This window comes from Polistes dominula, unplaced genomic scaffold (genome assembly GCF_049000335.1).
Source record: "Polistes dominula isolate Pdom_NZ unplaced genomic scaffold, Pdom_raw_medaka contig_24, whole genome shotgun sequence".
Classification (NCBI taxonomy): domain Eukaryota; kingdom Metazoa; phylum Arthropoda; class Insecta; order Hymenoptera; family Vespidae; genus Polistes; species Polistes dominula.
In genome coordinates this window covers 2,651,531-2,669,145 of record NW_028301150.1, presented here as the reverse complement: position 1 = coordinate 2,669,145, position 17,615 = coordinate 2,651,531, and the positions used below count along the sequence as shown (strand labels likewise).

At 31.4% G+C, this 17,615-nt stretch overlaps 1 protein-coding gene across 1 annotated transcript in view; it reads left to right on the top strand.

Annotated features, from left to right (window-relative positions):
- kek5 (leucine-rich repeat, immunoglobulin-like domain-containing kekkon 5 protein) overlaps positions 1 to 17,615 on the top strand; it is a 45,273-nt gene that overhangs the window by 10,271 nt on the left and 17,387 nt on the right. The window contains exon 2 of the mRNA XM_015317843.2: positions 12,266 to 12,333. The gene's annotated coding sequence lies outside the window, so the exon portion shown is untranslated. The remainder of the gene's footprint in view (positions 1 to 12,265; positions 12,334 to 17,615) is intronic.

Genomic DNA, 17,615 nt, shown 5'->3' with positions numbered 1-17,615 from the left:
AGGGAAGAACACGCGTGTTTATATTCTCGCATGATGGTTAAATTCTATGGTAGTCGGGCCAATCAGACAACCGAGACCATGGCATGCGTATTTTCACACATAACGGCTCCGTGCTGTGTAAAGTTGCCTGCCGGCTGCTACCGTCCTGAAAATACAATCTCTGCTCCCCGTAGAGAAAGAAAATCTGGACGCACATCGTACAACCCCGATTATTTATACACCATAGATAAACTACGTTTACCTCGCGTTCTTTAGCATCAATTGATATTTATATCATGGTCAACTTATACAAACATTCTCTAACCTCTTTATTCCTTTTCACATGGTACAATTCTATTCGAAATATACATTTTTATCATTAGAAGTTGATTGAAACTTTACCAACGTGTAAGAATTTATTGGTATTTTGATTAATCGATAGTATTATCGAAAGCTAAGTCAATGGTAAAACAACCACGACATCCATATAATCCAAAACCATAGTTGAGAGGTGATCATAAACCTGCTAATGTATTTGTTCAAAACAAATCTAAACTCCAAGGATATTCAACGAACAATCGTCGTCTAGTCCGACAAATATCGCTCATTACTACTTGGATTTGGAAACTCAAGTAATTGCTACCGAAAGCTCCTATTTCGCTAGATTGTAGTTTCTGTTTCATCATCTTGCTTTCTTGACATATTGAAGAATTACATGAGTTATATATCTACAATGTTGACGTTTGAGATATAATTTAAGTTATATTAAGATATTTCAATTATTTTCTGACGAATATTAAATATCACTTTTTAACAAAAGTATTTTACGCAATCCAATTAAAATGGGATTGAATCGATGAAAGAATACTTTTTAAATACAAAAAAACTTGACTATTTCAACTGAAGCAAAAAATTGTTGCATCAAAGAGTTTTATTGATAGATATATGTATAGATAATTCACTTTTATTCGAAGTTCTCAAAGATATCGATAACGTACAATTTGGTTGGTCGGATCAATGATTCGATTCATGTTAGAATAACGAAAGCTTTGATATACGAGGTACATATACGCATGAGGAAAAGAAAGAGAGATTAAACCAAAGAATGAAAAATAGAGAGAAAGAATGACAAAGACAAAGAAATCAAGATCTTCCCTTTAATATCGCGTGGCCAGTCGAACACGTAATATTTGCTCTTTCAATGGTGAAAGAGAATCCGTATACTTCCGTGTACTTATTTGAAACGTTAAGAATGCGAGTAGGGTCACGAGACATATTAAAGGTACGTGTGGCACTTTAACGTTCATAGAAATGTGAAGAGAAGGGAATCGCAGAAAATACACGTTGCGATAAGCATTCGTTACATCCCTTTCCTCAACTACCATTTTCGCTTCTTCGAGTCGTTAAATGACGTGCTCGTTTGAAGTTAAATTTCTCTCCAGTTTCGTTCGTGCTAGCCAACCAAATCGTTAAGCAATTAATGAGGAAAAAGAAATGTAAAAAGAGAATTTATAAAAAGTAACGTATTACAAATTATCGCTTATGTGGTTCGTACATTTTTCATTACGTATCTCTAAAATGGTTACGATTGCATATATATTACATGTTGTTGCTCCAATTTCCTGTCAGTATTTATGAGACCGAAAAATTTCAAATCAAAATAACAGACCCGAGAGGAATCATATTGTATACATTTTGAGACTTTAAACGAAATAGCGACCAGCAAAGCTTTGTCATGCTTTTTGAACCCTTTTGCTTGCTTTCTGTTTTTTTTTTTTAAATGCTTACAACGACTCCCCTTGTCAACGAATACCTAAATAATACTTTTTCAGTGATGGTGTTGGTAAAATTAAGCCACGTATTTATATCGTTTTCCTTTGGACTCGCTCACTTTACGTAAAAACTTTTTTTCAAGCTCACCTCAGTCAGCTCATACCTCCCTAACTTTTTGTATGTAACTTTAGTCAGCACTGAACTGCCACAACAGTTTCCTCTCTTGTATAAGAGAATTCCTTTCTCTCCGTCTTCCTCTCACCCTTTTTACTTCTTCTTCATCTTCTTCTTCTTCTTCTTCTTCTTCTGTCTCGTTTCTAACGAGTTACGAATGCGAACAAAACATGTGAACGCCATATTCATGAGAACTTTATTTCTCCTTTGCTAGGCGTCCTTCTAAATAATTTTATACCCTGTAATAAACTACACTTTACGCAGTACCTATGTTTATTCGCATACCCGAGGGAAAACCTAATTTTCTCATTCAGTATCTCGACCATCGTAAAAGCATTTGTTATATAAATTATATTTACTATCATTTATCTTGATTTATATCGAAAGCTTTCAACAAAGATTTGCGATAAACTAACACAACGTTGAAAATCTTACCTTTCTTAGTTCAATTTCTTTTTTTCTCTTCCCTGCTTCTTATTCTTCCGTTCGTGTTCTCTCTTTTTATCTCGTTTTATCTCTATCTCTATCTATCTATTTATATATCCATCTGCCTTTACCGACGACTACGTCTAGAACTGTCATTGTGCTTTTCGAAGTCCATGTTGTAGTTAGTCAACAGACCGTAGACTTTCTAGAAGTCTTGAAAGCTTTCAAAATCCAGGTTGCAGCCATTCGATCTTCGCGTCACTGCTGATATGACGGTAGATATTTTGTGGCTATATTGAAATATGATCGCATGAAAAAAGAAAACAACAAAAATGTAGTTTTCTTTTCATTCTAATGTAATAATTTTATTGCTTCTGCACAGTGATGATTTCGTGGCTAAAAATTACTTGTAATATAATTAAAGTACATTACAATATTAAAATAATTGTTAATTAATCGATACAAGTGTCTATTGTTATATAAAACCACCAAGTATATGATCGGAGTACCGTCCTCTTCGAAATTCACCTTCAGACTGGCACGTTGTCCTCTGTGTGTGGAAATTCTTATATTGAATGTTGTTTATATAACTTTCTAAATGTTACGCATGTGTACTCCGAAGTTACCCAAAGATATTTAAGGTACCCGTAGTTATTTTGCTTAATTTTTTGAAGGTTTCACATCTACCGTGTGTGATCTGCTCACATCTGCATTATTTTTATTATTTTATTTAATATTTATGGGAATTTTAAATAGATTTACCTGATCAAATGACTGCTTATAGTTCACCACTGCAAAAAAAAAACTATAAAATATTACAGGAAATTGTCAATAGAACTTTTACTTATTACTTGTGTTATAAATTAAATGATGTTATATAAATAAATAATTGGAAAAATATTTAAATAGCATAGTCGTGCTGTACACGGCAGTCAACGTGTTAAAGCTACTGTTTCCCTACATTTATCTTTATAAAATCTTAAATCCCGTTTGTTATTCTTTGATGAAAACAGTTTCGATTACGTTTTTCTTTATATCTATTGTACAGAAGAATAATGAAAAGCTACATTATAAAACATTCTAAAAGGTAATCGATGTTGAAACGAAGACGACAAGATGCTACTCAGAAGAAGGAAAAAAATATTCTTTGAAGAAAGAAAGTATCGGAAAATACTGAAGAATATAAAAGTAGTGAAGCTACTTTCTTCGATAAAAGAGAAAAGAGATACATAGAAAAAAAAAGTAAAAAAAAATTCAAAAAAAAAAAGAAAAAAAAATAGAAAAAAATTTGTAAAAGCAGAAAACCAAGAAGTGGTTTTTAAAGATTCGTTCATAATTTTGTGATACACCTTTATAAAAATCATTAGAATATTTTTTCTTTAAATTGGTAATGTGAATAATAAAATATTGAGGAAACCTTCGTTATATATATATGTTATATTATAATCTAAAATATTTCTATATTTTAATAATCCTACTTGGGATAGTCGGTCAGTGCACATATATTTCTCGCAAACAGTCCTGTATATCGATAAACAGGGTGAGAGTTAATAGGTGTTGAACAGGTCGTCTCGGCAGAGGTTAAACTTGATATCGTAGAGAGGAAAGAGGAGAGATAGGACTGTGTCATGGTGGTGTATGTACGTCGTTACACGCGTCCTACGTAAGTATATCCATGTTATATGCGGTTTCATATACATGGGGTGGTTCGGTCAAATCGACGTTGGTTGGGCGGAGCACAAGTCACTCACAGCTGTCCTCTATACATGAACACCACGCATGCGAGGCATTAATCATATCGAGAACACCCTCTCTCCTCTTCCTCTCTTCTTCTTCCTACTATCACCGTTTCGAGCCCACTCTATCTGTCTCTCTCTCTCTCTCTCTCTTCCCAACATCTCTCTGTCTTCGTTGCTCCCTTCCATGTCTGTACCGGTCCTTGCAACGTCCACCGATCATGCACATGCACGTTGCACGCATACTTGGATTCCAGATAAGCTCCAAGTCGAGCCTAATGACGATGTCAATCAGAATTCGCGGTCTCACTACCGATTTACAATCATTCTACCTCTCTTCCCTAACTTTTCAACCGATTTTCGACAGCTCACCATACTTTTTTGGCAACCGACTTTCCGATGTTTCGTGGTTTCGAGGTTTATGAATGGATCCGTGGCGTTTCATGCTACATCCAAAGTGTTGGAGGAAAAGGGTCACCGTTAAATCCGCAGGCGTTCTGGTTAATAACCGGTGGTAAAACGACTATTGACAAGTGTTCTAATCATGGTACAGTTTAAGTCTCTGTCTTCGAGATTACAAAGTTGAATGAATGAATTGTATTCTTCCTGTAAGCCAAGTTAATCCGGGAATATTAAAAATTAAGATACACTTACACATCGTCGAATATTATCCATTGTTTCATTTTAACAAGTACTTGAAATTTAATGAATGAACGAAGAGAAAGATAATATCGTTTTTTATTCATCAGTAATACTATTTCTGTATTTTATTTCTTTTTCCCATAGGATTAAATAAATAATTTAATAAGAATAAATTTTTTCAATAAAAAGCTGGTTATTGAAATTCAATTACTAAATTACGGGATTCTTCAAATTATTACACTTCTTTCATATATGTAAAATATTTAAATGTTAACCACTTCGATACGGAGCTTACCGGCTTTGAAACCTTGTTCACAGACCAGCACTGTCATAGTGCGCACAATGCATTTTATATTGTGCATTGACGACGAATTCGTTTTGTTTTTTTACAGATTTGTGTCGAATATAGTCGACGCTCGAACCGAAGTGCTTAAATTTAAAAGGTGATCAAAAAAGGTACCTAAATAATTACATATAATAATCAAACAGATTATTTTTAGCTCAAATCTGAACTCAATATCTGAGCTATTTTGACTTATATTTATCGTCTTCAAATAATAAAATATTTATTTGTGCACTTTACCTTATCCTCAAATCTAAAAACAAAATATTCTCGCGTTATTTTCTTCGACGATAATAATTATAAAACTTTTCTTAAATGAATCTGACAGAAATTATAATTTGACCGCCTTATTTTAAATGCGACTGGCTATTTTAAATTAGTACTCGTTCGCATAACACACGTCTAACGTTTGAAATTCTAATTTATTCTCCATTAATTTAATAAGAACATGCAATGAGAAAGAATATAGCGCGTAAGCATACGAGCGTGGAAAGCGATAAAAAGGTTTACGATCGATGAAATGCCGCAGTTTTCGTGCCTGACCCTCGTATGTTCTTCTTTTAAATGTCTCAGAGAAAAATTCTTCGCTAATATATACCCCAATGCTCAGAATTACTTTGCTGCAAGTATCATCATAGGTGCTACGTGATGATAACGTATGTTTATTTTAAATTATACTTGAAATCGTAAAACTTTATATTATTATTAAATTTATTAATGTTATTCATTTATTATAATTTCTTTTTTCATTCTTACCAGAGTAATTATTCTAATCATTAATTAAAAAAAGTATGAAACTTTTTTCATCATTCAACGATCAATTCGATAAATGAGTTTTTACAAGTGTTAATTGACCGATAGAAATGATAAAGAAAAGTAAATGTGTTTTAGCTCATTTAAAAGGAAGGTGTTTAATTTCATTGCAGCTCGCTTACATTTTGTTGAACCACCAGTTGTATGTCGAGTTACGTCGAAAAACGTTTACAAAAGTGTAATGGATGAAATTAAGTCTTGTACGACTAATTAAACGTCGCTACCGCAGAAACGTAACGCAAGGTAATTTTTTCTCTTTTTACCCTCTCACTTTCTCTCTCCCTTTCACATAACGTGTAGTCTGCCTTTTGTCGTTGAGTAAGTCTGGGAAAGCGATGCGCGTATGCGACACATTCGTCGACGGACGTTTATTGTCCTACCCTTGACAATCCCTCTCCCTTTCTACTTCACTCAACCACCACCCTAGCTAGCTCTCTTCTATTCGTATCTCGTAAACGATGAATCCAATGAAATAAATAGGCGAGAAATTTTCTCATACTCGAATTATATTCGTCAAGCGTAAAATCGCATCGTGCTTGACGAAATAACTCGTTTGTTAGCTATCGAGTTATCGAAGAAACCGAAAATCACTTAAAGTGATTAAATTACTTTTTACGTGCCCTTTTTCTTCGTCATTCAATTCGTTTTACAAAGAAGTATTGTGACAATTGTTTTTATTTTTCCGAGGATTAATTCGTTCTTCGTTCACTTGACACGATTTGACAAATCAAATATTATTTTACGAAACACTCGTTTATACAAAAACAATAACCCGTATAAATTGAATTTTACTTACCATTTAAAATATGTGAATTAATATGTTTTTAAAAAAGGGTACCAGTTAGATAACCGGCAGTAGCACATTTACGTGAATTTTGGTAAGAAAAAAAACAAAAGAAAAGAAATTTCAACCGGTTTGCTCGTTTTCACTCGTCGACAAACGGCACTCGAAAACTAAGCTAGCTCGTAGAATTTCGACTCTGTGAAGGCTTACCACGTAAGCTTTCGTGAAATTCTTGTAATCCTCAAAAGCGTGGAGACATAAAATACAGAAGAGAAAGAGAAAAATAAAAAGAGACAAATATGCTAGTGGAAAGGTAAAAGAGAAAGCTCGTGGAACCGATTACTTCAATGCTCCTTAAACCTATTTAATTACTTAGAAATGGACTAAAAGGGAATTAAAACATGCGCGAAAATTCTAGCAGTGGATAAACTCGTAGTTTTATTTACCCTCGCAATGGACGGATATTTCAACGAACAAGATCGAATATTTCCTCTTTCTTTCTTTCTCTCTCTCTCTCTCATTTTTCTTTCTTTTTTTTCTATCTTTCCATTGTTCTCTTTCTTTCTTGACAAGAAACGATAACATTTCCTCCCGCACTTTCGTCGTCGTCGTTCCGCAGACAGCAAGCAGGAAGAGTCGTTTGAACTTACGACGACACGGACGACGATAAACTCGTTTCTTCGCTGTCCTCTTCTTTATTTCCCCTCCCTTTCATTCTCCCCCAACCCCCCTCACTTGCTTCCTTTCTCTTTCGACTTTTTTTCTCTCCCCGCACCACCGTTCGAAGCCTTATCTCAAAAGGAAACGAAGATATTTCGAACGATGGGGTCAGAGAGTAATCCAAAGTTGAAAGGTCTTTCGATCTTTCTGCCTCCTCCTCCTCCTCCTCCTCCTCTTCCTTCACCTTTCCCTTTTTTTTTGTTGCCTCCTTTCCTTTTCTTTTCTCTCGCGTTCTTTTATTTTCCCCCTTTCTACCGGCAATAAGCAGTAGTACGCGTAAAAACGATTTCGCCGTTTACCCGTTCCACGATTTTTGAAATTGCCTTTGCAGTCGATTCTATGTACCACGTGAGTAAGCTACAATGATCAAAATCCTTCTACCTTGTATTATCCCATTTTCCATAATTTCGATATCGTTCCTTCTCTTATTTTCTTTCGATTCTAGATAGTTTCAGATAAAGAATACATATATCTCGATAATCAGATTAAACTACTACGATTTTAGATTTTCTTAATTTGACTTGGAATAGTTTGATTATTTTTATTAAAAAAAAAAAAAAAAAAAAGAAAAGAATAAAATAAGATTCATTTCGATCAGAAAATCGCAAGTAGGTACATATAGAACGGTATAACTCGATTCAACCCTTAAATGCATAAAAACTTGCATTGAAAAAGGATAGAGAAAATGAAGAGGGAAGATTATATAGAGGACGCAAGAGAATATTATAGCGAATATTGAATTCGATTTGCTGAAGAGTACAATGGAAAATGAGACGAAGTGAAGGGATATGGAACCTTCAAGAAGAACTCTGATTGAAAATAGTTCGAGTTCAATCTTTGCCCATGTAGAGACTTTCCCGAGTGTTCCTGAATAAACACACTGACTTTCTCTCTTCACCCGGCGCTAGAATCAATTCTGCGGCCTAAGCGAGGTGCTAAGTTCCTTCTGTAAAAACGAACCGTAGAAGTACGATAAAGTGAAAGAACGAGTAAAGAAAAAAGTAAAAGAAAGGTAGAAGAGTGAGCATAAAATTTAAAGATCGGAATACGTCGATTTTTCTTCATAGAATCGTTGACGATTTCTCTTCTATTCGTTTTCCTTCTCTAATTTTATCATTTTCTTTTAAATACTAAAATAAGAAACCCACAAATAAGAATAGGAGAAAAATCAACAGTGAAAATTTATTGATACATCACTGAAAAAAACTACTACCATTCCTTTCGCTCTCACATCCATCATGTTTAAGATTTCGAATTAAATCGCTTATCTATTGAAAAAGAAATTCGCTAGAAGATGATTCTTCTTTCTTAACTCTCGCGAGATATCTCGTTTTCTCGATTGAGAAAACTCCAAGAGAATATTCTACCAGTCAGTCGAACGATTTGTTTTGCAGTCTTTCTTCCGATAAGAATCCTTACAAATCGATGTATCTTTTCGTATATTCGCGACGTTTATCTTTTTTTACATCTCATCTCATCTCTCTCTCTCTCTCTCTCTCTCTCTCTCTCTCTTTCTTTCATATTCTTTTTTCTTCACTTTCTTTATTTGAAAAGTGTAGACAGCTTCAACAATAAATGCTGTTTACTCACCTGAATTTTAAAAACTTTTATCCATCTCTTCTATCTGCATTATTTATTACATATTTTATCTATATCCGCTATTTATATTTTTACATGTATATTTTTATCATTGTCTTTTTATAATTTCAAATCGTATCGTCGTGGCTCAATTTTAAATTTTGAAATATATTTTTAAACGTTATAATTTTAAAATGCAAAAAGAAATATATATATATATATATCTTGAATAAATGTCACACGATTTTCAACAAAATAATTGATTGCATCAATTAGCTATATTTGAAACTATTTTTGCAATATTAATAATTACGAGATTTTAATAAATTGAGAAAGAAAAAAAAGAGAAAAAAAAACCGGAAAATAATAGTAAAATAAAAACTCACGTGTGTTTGTGTATGTGTGTAATTAGATTCCATCAATGGCAAAACGTCATTTCAATCTTTTAACTATTTTAATAATTCTAAAATTGTTATCATTATAAATAATAATTTAATGTAATACGAATTTTTAGCTTATGTTTAAAATAGATAGAAGAAAGAAACTTGATCGGATTCTGACTATTCGGCTATCAGATTTCTTAATACCTGCTTAACGATTAAGAAAGATTGATAGAGAAAGAGAGAGAGAGAGAGAGAGAGAGAGAGAAAGAAAAGCTTATGATTAATGATACGATATTAAAGAGAAAACGAATAAAATAATTGAACGTCGAGACGGATGATTTAAAACCATTATTCAATGACAAAAAGTGAAATTTTCTCACAGCGACTCGTCGTCGTTGGTATGAGTTTTGTTATCGAAACCGATCGTCGTTCGAATTCTGACAAATATTTACCATCCTGAAATGGAAGAACGACATATATTTTGCTATACGTGTGTACATAGTCGTATGCCATTGTTAAATCACGTGTTGCCCTTCGATGAAATATCGATTCAAATTCCTTATTTATTCCGTGCTCGTTAAAGAGAACACGACGGGGTGAAAATGACATAGAAAATTGTTGCAGTTTATTTTAACATTTGATGCTGACTTTACTTTTTTTTCCTATATACTTTCTTATCAATGGTATTATGATAAAACAAGCGATTTATAATAAACATATACTTAAAAAAAAAATTTTGTTTTAATTCATGTTTCTTAAAAAAAAAAAATATCATGTGGGCAGATCACACGTGTTAGAAGTGAAACCTTCGAAAAGAAAGGGAAGAATAAGAGAAAGGGAGAATAAAGAATAGGAAAAACTATATAGCTATATTCCGTCTCATTCCCTCGCAGTCTAAATCCTATGTTTGTCTCTTTTTCTCTCATTATTTAGTATGGCAGCCGTTTCATAGCTTCGTTACATAACTCCGTTTCCATTTATTTACTTTTCAGATCACTCCCATTCTAAAGAAGTTTTCACTTCAAAAAAAAAAAGACAACATATTTATAATATTTGAAAATTATGAATAAATTATTGTAGTTAAAATTCTCGTGTAACGTTTTTCTTTCATGTCGTGTGACAACAAAATTTCGTAAATATTACTTTCCACACGGAAAGCTATATATTACCTAAATATATATATATATATATATATATATATAAAAATAGCGCTCTCAACATCATACTTCAACTTCTCGTTCTTCTTTCGAGTCTACTTTACGATTTCCACCCTCTTCTTCTATCCTTTTTTTCTACTTTTATATCATCTTACCATTAACTAACGTTCCGTTTTTCTCTGCAAAATTTCTTATCTTCTTTCGCGAGTGTTACTTTTGACCTCTTTTCGCGGCTGATCTTTAAAATAATTTAATTTGTATTATGCTAGTTGCAAGAAGAAACACAGAACTAGCAAGAAAGAGCTACACGAGGAAACGCTTATTTCACACGAAATTGAGAAAAAGAAAGTGGAGTTCGTACTGCGAAGCTCTTTTCAACGCGACAGATTAAAAAAAAAAAAAAAAAGAAACAAAGAATTTAATAAATAAAAAGAGAATAAAAGAACAAAGATGCAAGATTTTGTATTTCGTTGAAATTATATAACAATTTCATTCGAATATTTCATTGGAAAAAAAAATATATATATATATGTATATAAGACTTGTCTTTTCATTTTAAAATTGAATTTACCAGTAAATAAGTAATAAAAGGAGAAAAAAGAATATACATAATCTTGTTAGGTGGTTCGAATGGAGTCTTTAAGAAGGTAAAAAAAAAAAAAAAGAAAAAAAGAAAAGAAAATAAAGAAGGAAGAGCGAGTAAAGTACAGTAGAAGAAGAGGAGGGTAACTTTTGCGTTATCTTTAATGTTCATTTTAATGAACCACCATCAGCCCTGCTGTTATACTTTCACGAAAACGAGAGAAACGATGATGCTTTGCTGTGTCGACGGTTTTTGCATTTATCATATATAATTAGGTCATGTTCAACGTTAAAACTCGTCTAATGTAATTTTTTATACCTACTTTCGCCATAATCGTAGTTGTCGTCGTCTTCGTCGTCGTCATTGTCCTCGATTTCGTTCTCATCCTCCTTGTGTCTTAAGGTAATTAAATTCTATTCTACCTACTCGTCGCGTGTTACGAATATCGTGAACGGGAAAGGTATAGTGGGTTTGTAAAAGGCGGTATAATGTTAAAGCTACGATGCTAATGTACTCTCGTAACGAAACAGCAAAAGGGGATTTCGAAAAGAAAGAAAAAAAAAAAGATGAAAAATAACGAGCACGTGCTTTAAACAATTAACTTACAAAAATTATTATTATGTTCATTCTATAAGATTAATATTTAAATGCTCAATAACCAAATTATTAGCATTTACTGAATTAAATGCTAATTTAATCTTAAGATCTGATATCTAAGAGTCTTAAGTCAATACTGATAAAAATATATATATATATATAATTATTAACGGGAAAAAAGATATCCAGTTGTAAAATAAAAATGAAAAATATTGAATAACGTAAAAAAAGAGAGAGATAATATTAACTCATAATTATATTTATAGTATTTCGATATACCACGTACACTGAGATTCCTTTTTTTTTCCAATTAGTCTGCTCATGAAACTGGAGAATCGGAAATAAAGGATAAACAGAGAAAGGAATGAAGATTCCAGGCAATTTAAATAGATGATAATATAATAAAGGAAGACAGACAGAATATACGAATCTTTTTAAGTTTTTTAATTAACTTAGAATAGACGTATATATAATATGACAGAATAATTATTTCTGTGCCGTATATTAATATATTTATTTCATAATAAATATGCAATATATGCGTAATTATATTAAAAATAATATTTTTTTATTTCAGAATTCACCTCAAAGGAAGTGGCACTATCGTTTGGTTAGAAGGACGTTTCCAGTTTACTCAGACCGAGTGTGAGTCTAACGTAATCAAATCTGATATTTGCCGAATAAATTAAGGGAACCACGTAATTTCATTAATCTGCTTCTGTTGATGATCCTACAAGGAGAATTTCTCTTTCAGATATCTTTTGTAATTACAAAGTATGCTTATTTGCTTTGTAAAGCAATTTCCTTTGTTGTATTTGAAAATGAAAACAAAATTGTGCGTTTGACGAGTTGAATTTTCGATAGATCTAATACTTTAAGCAGATTAAATTTGATAAATAATGTACTCGCGATAGAAATGCATAAAATTTCATTTATTTATTTGATAATATATATCAAGTTTAATTTAGAAAAAGGATTTTATTATTAAATAATGTATATTTCCGGTTTATAGTACAGTCTAATTCCATTTTAATATACGATCTGGACGACTCGAACAAGGTCCGGAGATTGAAGATAAATTCGTAGGATTAATTCGGATGACCAAAATTGAGTACACCGAATAGAATCGATCGTCATTCAAAGTTTAGTTAAAGTCCAAGCGATAGTTCCTTTTAAAACTCGATAGTTCAAGTTTAACTGAAAGTTCTTCCGTTTCGTAATTTTAAGAATAAGTCCGATGCCATTTAGACTAGGTATTGGAAAATCTCAAGATTGAAACGTGCTCATTTTCGATATCGAATTTTTTAATTAATTTGTTAAACTTTCATGATATTAACAAATTTCTAAATAAGTAAAAAAAAAAAAAAACAACTCGAATATTAAACACAATTACGAACTTTGACTTGTTGTTTTTTCTTCGGGTAAAAAAGCTTGTTACATCGTAAAGCCATTTTGTCATGAATATTATTTCCGAACTATATCGTGTTATCTTTTACCACCGTATATAACCGTTCATTCATGTTAAACTTATTGTATTCGTCGTAACGATCACAGTTCGTAGCTTTTCTACCTATTCAACACAATGCAACAATACCGAATGATACATTCGTCGGTTTCTGATAACATCTACCTATTATTTTCACCTGGAATCATGAAAGAAAAAAACTGTTTAAAAGAACACAAATAAAAGAAAAAAACAAAAAGAACAAAAAGGCGCGTATAAAAATAATGATAAATACGTGCTAGATAAAAAAGAAAAACAAAACATTATCGAATTTCATTGGGTAAACTGAAGTTTAATTTTCCAAAGAATGAGACAAGTTCGTGAATTAGCTTTCCTTATGAATGTCATCCGAAGGATTTCTGTATACACAAATACATTTATACGTGTATGTATCCATGTATTTGTGTTGGGGAAGGTAAGGCGAAAGAACTTTCTGATACTTTCGTGCAACTTAGAGTTAATAACAACTGTCTCGCGTCTTGCGACGAACTTGCTAAAGAAAAAGAGGTGCAGTAAAGTGACAGAGAGAGAGAGAGAGAGAGAGAAAAGGTTGAATAGTATTCCTCCCTCTAGATTTATAAGACGATTCGGACTTATTTGAAAAGTTGATGCAATTCCGTGGCCATGGCACACAGCCCGTAAATATTCGAGAAACTCTCTGAACTCGAGGAATAATGTACCTCAGCTTTATTGCTGGACTGTTTGCATAACTGTTAGATACATTTCGATATGTAAGTATGGAAAGCCAATGACAATATGGCCAAATGCATCTGGCTTTTATCGTTTGCGTTCTACGAAATTCAGTAGTCGTATCTCATATTTCGCGAAAAAGTATGAAAGTTACATGTATCGTAAGTTTAAAGTTCAACACACATGCGAAAGAATTTTCGGATCTTTTTCTCTACACCTTTTGATATATCTTTTACATAGATCTTTGAATAAATTCGAAAAGAATATGTATATATACATTATAATCTGTCTTATGTCAGATTAAAGTGTCTTCTTTAAATTACTAAATATATTTATTTCAACGCGTTTTGATATCTCATTTAATGGTTTATCTTTTATAATATATTTAACATAAATTTTTGAAATTGAAAAATTTTATACAATATACATGATACTTCTTTTTAAGCTTCATGATTAATCGTTAAAACAGAGAACATAATGAAAACAAGGTACAATTCTGTATTATTATTACAAAACGAAAGTCTTGTTAAAAAGAATTGCTTCAAATTCATTTTGATTTTCCGTCTGAAAGATTCCCACTTTTCTCTCTTTCTTTCTTTCTTTCTTTCTTTCTCTCTCTCTCTCTCACTCTTCCTTTCTTTCTTTCTCATATAAATAAATACTTTGAACTAAAATATATCTATAGGATGTTCTTCACAGTATCTAAATCGATCAAATTAATTAAAAAAACACAAATAATAAAAGGTCCCATATAAAAATCAAATATATAGATATATATATATATATAATTAATTATATATTATATTTATTAATTATAATTATTAATTATATATCTATAATTATATAACTAATTATAGATATATATAATATTATAATTAATATTAATAGATGACAGTATTAAAAAGATATTAATTTTTATTAATTATAAGTAAAATTGTTCATCTATTATCCTAGCTAAATATTTTCGTGACTTCCTGTATTTAATAATAAGGTATATGACCTAACGGTAGAAGGTACGTTCGTGTTCAGAAAGCGGTAACTCTTTTCTTGAATCACGTTCTTACAAACCCTTCGTTCGAGATTATATCCAAGCGTGTTTTCAGTATGTTCAAAAAATTTCTTCCATAAAAATCTTTTTAAACATTCCGCGAGTCAGAGGAACGCAATCGTTGACGCCATCGGCCGTTCAAGTCTAAAATACGGGAAACCGACAATCACAAAATGGCATAGCCAGGTATATTCTTCTTTTCTTTGTAAACGGTTCATCGTATTCTGGTATACATAGATCTGTTAATACAACGTGTGGCGTGAGTAAAAAGTATTAAAGCATTTTTACTTTTGAAAATGCTCCTCGAGACTAAGTAATATATTAAGGTATTATCAAGTACGTAATATCTTTCCGTGACGCGAACCAAATTACCTCAAGAGGATTACCATGAAATTATTTTCTCGGGTCAAAGTACAACTATACAATAAACCTAATATCCTTCTATCTCATCTCGCTCAAGCATCAATCTCTCTGCAAATACATTTTTTATTTCATTTAAACCGTAAACCGTAAACCGTAAATCCAAATACATGCTTTCAAATACATATTATTAATTTATAGACATTGTGTTGGATTATCGCAGTACGGTGAATACTTTAAAATTTCTTTGTGAAAGTAACGTGCATTTTTTTTTTTTTTTTTTTTTTTCATTAGAAAACAAATCAACGATATTCTTTTAAAATTTGTGTGTATACATCAAAAATAAATACTCTCGTAATATATGTACATTTAATTTACTTCTTTTCTTTTTAAATACTCGCACGATATAAATCTTTTGTATTATTGCTAAATGCGATTCATCACAGACGTTACCTTTCTTAATACAGCTTTAAGATAATCTTAGCGATCCCTTAGCAAACAGCTGTACACCTTTACCAACCCCTTTCGTGCAGCTGCGACCACCGTTTGGGTAAGCCGAAGGCTTTATTTTACCAATACATTTGTCTAATAACGCGAATTGTAGTAATTATAAGCGACGCACTTGTCTAAAGTCGAACCTAAGTCAGACGAATAACGAAAGATGAATTGTTGGAACCTCCAATTTAAAAATCCACGTAAATATTTTCAAGGAAAAGTAATAGCAATTAAAATAATCAATCGTATTTAATATATCACAATTTGGTATTAATTTGTACAATTGAAATAAGAAGAAAAAATGAATAAATATCAATTGAATTTCTAAAATATCTATTAAAGAATGTTAAACTATCTATCAAAAACGTTTGATTCATTTGAAGCTATTACAAACTTCGAAGCATAGTCGAACAGTTCGACTATTCGAATATTACGATCAAAATTCAAGAGGAAACATAGAGCAATCACGTAAATCTCTAATATTGTCTATTATCTTGTCTAACAGTTGACATTTCTATATAAATCCTATCGTCGTCTCACACGACCATCATTCTTCCTTATGATCTTCCGTAGAAGCAATCTGTACTCTATAGTCACGTATACTATGCAACACGCTTGTCCATACTTACTTGATGTATATAACCGTTCAAATGCATATATCACTTACACGTAATATATCAAAACACATCTACACATTTCAAAGATATTATATAAACTATAAAGGAATATTTGCGTTCCATAAGTATACCTATTCTACGGTTCTATATGGACTCGACATAAATATTAATAACTTCTCTTCAGTACCTTAGCATACCTTTTCCTTCTACTCTACTCTTTTCTTTCTCTCTCTCCTCATCTGGCTTTCTAAGCTGCTTTCTTTGTCTTTCTTTATATATACATATATATATATATATATATATATATACTTCTATCTATTTATATAGATATGAAAAACTTTACACTGCAAACTATAACAACAAACGATAGAAAAGAAAAAAAACATTTTGTTACAATATAACTTTATATTTCAACAAATATTCCTATAACATTTCTAAGCAAGTTATTTTCTTTAGATTCTCTACAATAATTTTACGATTACATTTGTCCTAGTATTTACATATTGGGGGGAAATCATTTTGAGAAAAGAAAATAACGTTGGATAATATTAAAAAATATCGTTTTAATACTAACACGTTAAGAGTTAATAAACAAAAAAAAAAGATTAACATGAAATAATGTAAATATAGAATAAATCTTTGTAACTCCAATAATTTTCTACATTTAAATGTTTACTAAATGATTTTGAATTATTGATGTTTATATTGTACATAATTATTTATAAAAAATAGATTAATATAATATACAACAATACGTGTGTTTAGTCATATGTGTTTTCTGAAAAATACGTTCAGAGAAACTTGACTTAAGAGAAATTTAAGGAAATCTCTGTAACAAGCTTGACAGCAGAGTTATGAAATTAATCGTACGTTAGTGAAACTCTATAGTCATTAGTGGATCTTCTTGAGTACAGGTATTACGTTCCCTAATCAGAATACGATATGGCTCTAACATAAATATAAAAGAGAAATACGTAAATTTTAGCTATTACTATTCACTGTAAGTATTCAATGCATAAACAAGGTCACAATATGAACAAAACACGAATATAATTAATTTCATTGAAATTATTGTTCACTTTGATTTATCAACTATGATAAATCGATTATATTATGCGATAATTAATAATTCGAACAAAGGGAAGGAAAAAAATATGATGATAGATTAACTTTTTATATTCCAATAAGAAGAGAAGAAAAAAAATAATAATAA